Below are 8,609 nucleotides of genomic sequence, written 5' to 3'. Positions count from 1 at the left end.
AGACCCCACACGCCACTTAATCCCTGCAGAAAGAACTTGAGCACCATATAAAATACCCCTCCAAACATTAGAGCTATTCTGGAACTGAAGATCTTTAGCAGCAAGGATATCGCAATGCCTAAGATACTTAGCATTAAACACTTGAGCCCAAAGACCTTGCTCATGTTGCAGTAAACGCCAACCGGTTTTGGCAAGAAGAGCTTGATTCATCCAAGCAGAATTCTTAATACCCAAACCACCAGCAAATTTAGGCTTACAAGCAGTGTCCTAATTAACCAAGTGAACCTTCGCTTGATCAGTAGTATGCCCCCATAAAAAATTTCTATTTAACTGATCAAGTTTCTGACAGACAGAACCAGGCAATTTAGCAGATTGCATGGAATAAATAGGGATAGCAGAAGGGACAGACTGCAAAAGGGTCAAACGACCAGCCATAGAGAGAGTATGGCTTTTCCAAGAGGATAACCTCCTTTGGACTTTATCAATAATCTCTTGATACGTAGCTTTAGTGACTCGTGTATGAATAAGAGGAACACCAAGATACTTACCAAGACAAGTGGTGAGAGGGGAACCACATATAGTTGCAATAGAATGAGCCAACTCAGAAGAGGTATTTGGAGAAACATAGATCATAGATTTCTCAAAACTCACCTTTTGACCAAAGAGCCTACAAAAACCATCTAAACAGTTCTTCATAACAATAGCCTGATTGACTAAAGCTTTACCAAAGAGAATCAAATCATCAGCAAAAAAGAGATGAGAGATAAAAGGGCCACTTTGGCAGATCTGCACAGGCTTCCAAGCCTTGTCCTGAACAGACTGCTGAATAATATGCGAAAGCTTCTCCATACACAAAACAAAGAGATAGGGGGAAAGAGGGTCCCCTTGACGAATGCCACACTTAGGAGAGAAAGTATCAGTTAATTCACCATTGAGAATCGCCTTATATCACACAGAGTTAATACACTGCATTAAGAGCTCAAGAATTCTACCACAAATCCCAACCTCCCAAAGCACTTCTCTAATGAAATCCCAACTTAACCGATCATAAGCTTTGGATAAATCAACTTTCCAGGCAATAAAACCCTTCCTCCCCTTAGAAATCTTAAACTTGTGCAGCATTTCTTGAGCTACAACAATGTTATCTATAATTTGTCTCCCTGGGACAAAGCTCACTTGATTAGGACTAACCAAACTAGCCATACAGGGCCGAAGCCTGGCAACAAGAATTTTAGAAATAACTTTATAGAGGGTGTTGCAAAGACTAATGGGGCGAAGTTGAGTCAAGGAAACAGGTCTCTCAACTTTAGGCACCAAAGCAATCAACGTCTCATTAATATTCTCAGGAAGAGAAGCAGTTAAAAAACAATCCTTCACCAAAGCAATAATATCAGTAGAGCACAACCCCCAATATTTCTGATAAAAGAGGGTAGGAAAACCATCAGATCCAGGAGTTTTTAAACCCCCAATAGCAAACAGACTATTTTTAACTTCATCATCAGTAACCTCACAACTTAAACCATCTAAATCGGTATCAGCCAACCTTGGAAAAAGATGCGGGAGCAACCTATAGTCATCAACCAAAACAGAATCACCAAACAACCCTTGGAAATAATTGACAATAATCTTCTTCATTCCGATCTTATTAGTGACCCAATTTCCAGCCTCATTATTCAAACCTTCAAGTTTATTCCTCCTCCTTCTTATGACAGTAGACAAGTGAAAAAAGCGAGTGTTTCTATCCCCTTCCTTCAACCAAGTATTTCTAGACTTCTGCAGCCAAAACAACTCTTCCTGCTCAAAGAGCAAGTTATACTCAGAAGATAACTCATTCTCAAGCTCAATGAGATGAGAGTTAAAATTCAAACATAACTTCCTTTGAATACCTGCCAGTCTAGCCAAAAGTCTTCGTTTCTTTTGAAAGAGACAACCAAAAACCTGCCTATTCCAAGAAACAAGAGGGGACACAAGCCCAGCAGATTTAAGAACCGCATTACCATTATTAGACTGCCAAAGATCAGTAATAAACTCAGAAAACTCAGGGTGAGTGAACCACATGGCTTGAAAACGAAAAGGCACACAATCTTTATCAGGGATATGAGTAGAAGACAATCTAACCATGATAGGACAGTGATCTGAATTCACCCTAGGCAAGTGAGAAAGATAGGACTCAGGAAACAAAAATCTCCACGCAATATTACTCAAACCCCTATCAAGCCTTTTCCAAATGACACCCTCCGCATTCCTTTTATTACACCACGTAAACTTGGCTCCAGAGAAACCTAAGTCAATGAGCTGATTACGGTTAATCCAATCAATAAAATTCTGTCCACCAGAATCAAAGTTGCCACCAGACTTTTCATCAGCACAAACAATGTCATTAAAGTCCCCTAAAATCAACCAAGGCAGCTTAGAGGCCTGAGCAAGACCATCAAAATAAGCCCAAAGGGACTCACTGTTCGGTTCATTTTTACACATGATTTTTCATGTTATTCACCCACTATTTTGAGTTAGTTCTTGACATTTTATAGCTTTTTACTTCCTTTTTGTGTTTTCTTAGATTTTGCCTTGGTTGGGATGAAAATGAGCTAAAAGTGCATTATTAGTTATAAATTCTGTTTTTGTTCATTTTCGTAGGTCAACTTCTTGGCCTGGGATCAACATGCTCTGGTGCTCGGATGAGGTCATGATCTTCATGAGACTTGTTCCAATGGATGTTAACTACAACATATCCAAATTTGAGCTCCATTGGACAAGTATTGCCTATCCAACCAATCCATCATGTTACCACAGTTCTGGAAATCCGGATTTGGCCAGCTTTTACCTCCCTTGTGTCATCTTAACTTCTTGTTACCATAACTCTTGGTAACAAGGAATTACATTTGTAAAATAGATATTTTCTGAGCTTTTGCCATCTTTGTGAAGTCAAAGCTCCATCATGGCAAGGGGACAATGGGCTAAGGCTTTATCAAAGGTGGTAGTTTTATATTAAAAGGTAAAAGCTGGAAAGGAGGAGAGAGGGAGGAGAAGTCAAAATTGCAATCTGATATTGGGAGCCTTTTGATCGTGGGAAATGAGGCTATTCCACATTCTACACAACTTGAGAGCAGCTTTTGGGGAGCTAAGAGCAAGGAAGGAGAAGGAGGTGCAGCCAAGGAAGAAAGGAGAAGACTTCCACCATTGAAGACTTCAAGCTTTCATCATTTCCAAATCTGTAAACTCCTTCTAGTTATATTTCGAGTTTGTATTTGGAATAAGTATGAGCAACTAAACTCCATAGCTAGGGCTTAGGTTGAAGCCCTAAACATGATTACCTTATTGTTTTGATGCTTGAGTGTATGAATTTCTAGATGTTGTTGATGAACCCCATTCACTAATTGAATTTTATGATATGTGTTTGCTTCCTTTGCTTAATCACCTTAGGTTGTATGCATGTAGCTAAAGTTGAGAAGTTGTGTAAGATAACCAAGAACACAATTTCTAATTAGCAACAAATGATTGAACTTGTTTAAGTGAGCATCATGTGAATTGGTTTCTTGACAACAATTGATGAATTCCAATTCACCAAATTAATCTATCCTTGATGTGTGTTTTCCTTGATTGATTACCTTTGAAAGCATGCTTCTTGAGGTTGTTGGGATTATGTGTATCTTCATGTTTTCCTAAGCAATAGATGGATGGAGTAAGAACCATCCATGTGAATTGGTTTCTTGAATACCTAATGTAAACACCATGCTATTAGGGTTCTTGTGATGTTCATATTCTCTTTGAACTTAATGGGTTTTCCTTGCAATCGAATCGAAGTACGAACCATACCTAGGTTCGGTTATGAGGAGGGCACAAGTATTGTAGCACGAACCATGCACTTTACGTATATTAGAGAGAATCAATGCGTCTTGAGCCACGACCCATGGTCTTGATTGCGAACATCTTCATCAATACATTTAGAGTTCATCACTTGAGTATCCATGAACATGGGTAGAATTGTTTAGGGTGGATTCCGAAACCCTAGTGTTTGTTACATTTTAATTTCACATTTTGATAATTCATCTCTGCCATTCACATTTAAATTCAAAGTCCATTTACTTTCATGCAATAGAAATAGGTCACTTGAACCAAATCAAAAAACCCCCCCAATGTGTGTGTGAGTTGCGTGTTTGACACGTTTTGTGTCTTTGTCACTGAATTTTGTTTGTTTCCGTAATTGTTTTGGACTTTTGGTCCGCGTTGTGTTCTTGAATTTTCTGTGCTGATTCCAACCATATAAAGAACGTGAATTTTGGATAAACGGTTGGAAAGTTATAGGTCAAAAACTGGACAGAGGTCGAAACTGAAAAACAGAGAAACGAATCTGTCCAAATGGTGATAAACGGGTGATAGAAAGTGCTGTTTGTGTTTTTCTTTGTTTTCTTGTGTTGTTTCATTTCTTTTATCTTCCTTACTTCATTTTTAGTTTCCAATTTGTATTGTGTTTGTGTGTTGTGTAAAATTAGTGTTCTTTACGTACTCAAATTAGAACTTATAGGAAACCGACAAGTTCTTCGTGGGATCGACCCCGTACTTACATAATCTATACTTCATTAGATTCGTGCACTTGCGGGTATTTTTAATTGGTTGTTTGCACATTAATTTGTGTCCTTTTAGGAATGCAACAATTTTTGGCGCCGTTGCCGGGGAACTGGCACGGTTGCTTATTTGTTTTGTTTGAGTATGTTTAGAGTACTTAGTTTTATTTTTGTTTATTGATTGTTGTTTCATTTTATCTTGATTTGTTTTTGTTTCTTTTTCTTACAGGAACATCCGAGGAGTCACCTCCACCATCTCCAATGGCAGCCGCAACTGAAATTGTGGAACTTACTATGTAAGAATACTCCAATAAATTTGTGATGGAAGAAGCAAATGTTTTTGGCTCATTTCATAATGAATTGCCTATGAATGAATATTTCCGACAAACATACAATTCGGAGTGGAGAAATAATTCAAACTTCTGGTGGACCGACAATCCAAATTTTCAACAAGGGTCATATCAACCATATCAAGGCCAACATAATACTTGTCCACCTTATGGTCAACCCCAATATTATAATCCACCACCACTTAGTCAATCTCACCAACCACCTCAAGGACCAACTTAGGAAGAAATTGTTGCTTCAATGGTTAGACACACAGATAGTTTCATCATGCAGAGGAATGACACCCATATGCAGAGGAATGATACCCACATGCAGAAAATGGTTAAGGCCATTGCCAATCTAGAAAATCAAGTGGGGCAAATTGTCACATCTTTGAGTCAAAGGGAAGCTAAGATAATGTCTAGCCAAACAGTGATACAAAATGGGCGTGAGCATGTTCAAGCAGTTACCTTGAGAACTGGTAAGGTAATTGGTGAAATTGATGGTTCTAAAAATTTGATTCACAATGTTGATGAAATGCAGGTTGAGCAAGTGATTGGGCCTAAGGAAAAGGATGAAATCAACATGGGGGAAGATAAACAAGCAGCATCTTCACCTGAGTGGATCCCAAAGCATGAACTTGCAAGAAGGGCAAGAAAGGAGAAGGTAAGTCGTGAACCTACTGATGAAGATATCTTACATGCTCCTTTTCCTCACAGGTTGATGAGTTCTAGAAAAAATCAACATGCCAAGGACATATTGGAAACTTTCAAGCAAGTGCAAGTCAATATTCCTTCCTTGGATGCAAACAAGCTCAAGGAATGCGAAACTGTTGCATTAACGGAAGAGGTTTCTGCTGTTTTGCAAAGGAAGCTTCCTCCCAATTTGCAAGATCCAGGAAGTTTCACAATTCCTTGTATAGTTGGTGATAAATTGTTTGAGGAACCTTTAATTGATTTCGGTGCTTCAATTAATCTAATGCCATATTCTGTTTTTGAAGTACTAAAGGAAGACAAGCTGAACATCCATGTTCCAAGCACCAATCATATGTTCAATGTCACTCCTTCTACTCAAATGAGAAGGCCACCCGACCCTAAATATGTGCCTCCTCCATCTAATCCACGTATTGAAGAGCGCTTAAAATTGCTTTTGAAACCTACTCATGTGCATAAAAAGAAAAGAATACGAAATGGGTTGATTAGATGGCAAAGGGATTTGAAGAAACTTCATGTTCGGCACAAGGAGGTGATTGAGCCAAAACCCCCCAAGTGACCCAAGTATGTTGGAAGTCCGGCAAAAGACTTTAAACTTAGCGCTTCTTGGGAGGCAACCCAAGGTGAATAGAAGAAGTTTGTTGTCGTCCTAATCGCTTCAAAGTGGAGTTTCTCTAGACTCAAACTTACTTTTATTTTACTTTATTTATTTATTTTGCTTTTGAGTTAGGATTTCAATCTCCAACCAAGGTAATTTCGATTTTCTTGTTGTTTCTCTTTGTTTTTCTTACTTTTACTTTCCTTTACTTGTTTGTGTTTCTATTTTGTTGTTAAGTTTGGGAAGTAAATTGCTTCATGATTGCACACACTGAACTTTGGCTCAAATGTTTATTTCATTCCATACATGTGATTCCAAACACAAACTTGAAAAAAAAAAAAAAAAAAAAAAAAAAAAAAACATAAATTTCTCAATCACATGTTCATTGTTGCATTTTGCACCACCTGAGGCTTCTGCTAATTGCCTCTGTCTGTTCTTGCTTGTAGAACCTGCAACAGCTCTACATGATCTTCATTCCTCTTTTGCAGCATCTCTACATGCTGGCTGGCACTGTAGAGCCGCTTCTGCAGGTCCGCCACCAGAGCTTTCAGGGCCGCCACCTCCTCACTCAGTGCCCCGCACTCTCGTGTTCTCGCCAGTAGGCGCATGCCCAAATTTGTGGCCGAGACCGCGTTGAGCACGGTTAGATTGTGGGACTCGTCCACTGCCATCTGGTCAGACCTCTGCGCCACATGCAGATGATCTGCAACTGTAAGTCTGCTGACAGTCATGCCCTCCGGCATTACTGCCCTTCGCGGCACCACCTCAGAGAAGTTTGAGGCCGAGCCATGATGGTATGAGGAGTTTGGGAAGATAGGGTTTGGAGGAGCCCGTATCTGGGCATTTGGTGGTGCAAGCGACAACTCAAGGTTAAGGTCATCAACAAGCATATCTGGGGATGCCATTGATTTTTCTGTCTGGGCTTTTTGATGGTTTTTCTTGAGTTTGCAGGTTGAAATGCAGGATGCTCCTTCTTTCAACCGAGAAGTGGTTTAAATAGACTTATTCTCATAGGGGAGCCGACACCACTTTGTATTTCCGGAGCAATTTGCGGATGAGTCAAGTTAAACAGGGAAGCATTTCTGCTTTCACTTTACTTTCTTTCCCTCCCTGTTTTCTGGTGCATTGTGTTTTGATTTCTTTTTAGTTTGTCGTCTTTGTTTTATTTCCGTTGGGGAAGTGTGCTTTGTTTCTTTTTAGTTTGTCGCATTCCCTTTATTCAAGTTTGGGAAGTGCGTTTTGTTTTTCTTCTTTGTCTTTTGCAACTTTCTTTTCTTTTATTTCCGAAAACGAGAAATTGAAAAAAAAAAAAAAAAAAAAAAAAAAATCACCGAAAGGCAAAGACAAACAGGCACACCAATAATACACTAGAATCATTTTTTTCCAGTGCTCGGTGTCTCGACCATAGGACCCTTGAGTTTAGCCCTTTGGCTATCCACTTCCGGGGCTTCACGCACAGCCTCTTGGGGCTCATCACTCGAGCTCCCAAAGATTGCATTCTTAGCTTGAGCGTAACCACTCTCGCGGTCTGTTTTCTTGCGTTTTCCCGGTCGGTCTATGTCCTCCAGCTGCTTTCTCATGTCATGGGCGTAAACACTTACCATCTTTGAGAGATTTTTGTTCTCTTCCCGCAACGCCTCCAGCTGGTGTCGATTCACCTCTAGTATCCTTGCCCTTTCTGTTTTTAAACTTTTAATAATACTCTGGCACTCTTCAACCATACTTCGCTCTGCCGCCAACTGACCTCTTAGCACCTCCACCTCATGGGACTTCGCAATTAGGCGATGACCCACACTTGCGACTGTTGCTGTGCTTTGCACGCTTAGTGCCAGAGCATCGCTCACGACCCGGTTGTCATCCCTTGATCCCAGCACCCGTATATCCTTGGGAGTCACTAGATTTCTAGCAACTCCAAGGGCAACATCGTTGTCCAGCAGTATCGAGTCATTCACTGTCACGTGCCCCCGTGCTGAGGCAAAGTAGGGCATCCACACTGGTGCCACTGCTTGGCCCTGAGTCTGAGTTGGTTGAGCTAGGTTGAGATCCAGCGAGAATGGGTAGGAAGAGGCCATTTGAACTTTCTTTTCTTTTGTTCTTGCTTTTCTCTTTTGTGTGTTTCTGAGTTTTGTGTGTTTTGCCCCAACTCTTTCTCTTCTTCTTTTATAGAGTTAGTTTCTACGTAACCCTAGCCACTGCGCTTCTGGTTTGGCGCGGCCCTTGCGGCCTATCCCCCTCTATCGCCTCACCTGTCCCCCAACCCTTTTAATTGCATTTCCGCCTTTCAGCGCTTTCAAGAAACGAAAGTCGTCACGCCTTCCTATGAAGGCAATAATTCTGGCTTGGGACCGTGAGAGAGACCTCTGCTTGTCGGCACGTCTCTCACTTTGTATCCCGTGACTCACAGGA

This window comes from Prunus avium, chromosome 3 (genome assembly GCF_965620075.1).
Source record: "Prunus avium chromosome 3, drPruAviu1.hap1.1, whole genome shotgun sequence".
NCBI lineage: Eukaryota > Viridiplantae > Streptophyta > Magnoliopsida > Rosales > Rosaceae > Prunus > Prunus avium.
Note: the sequence above shows the minus strand (reverse complement) of the source record.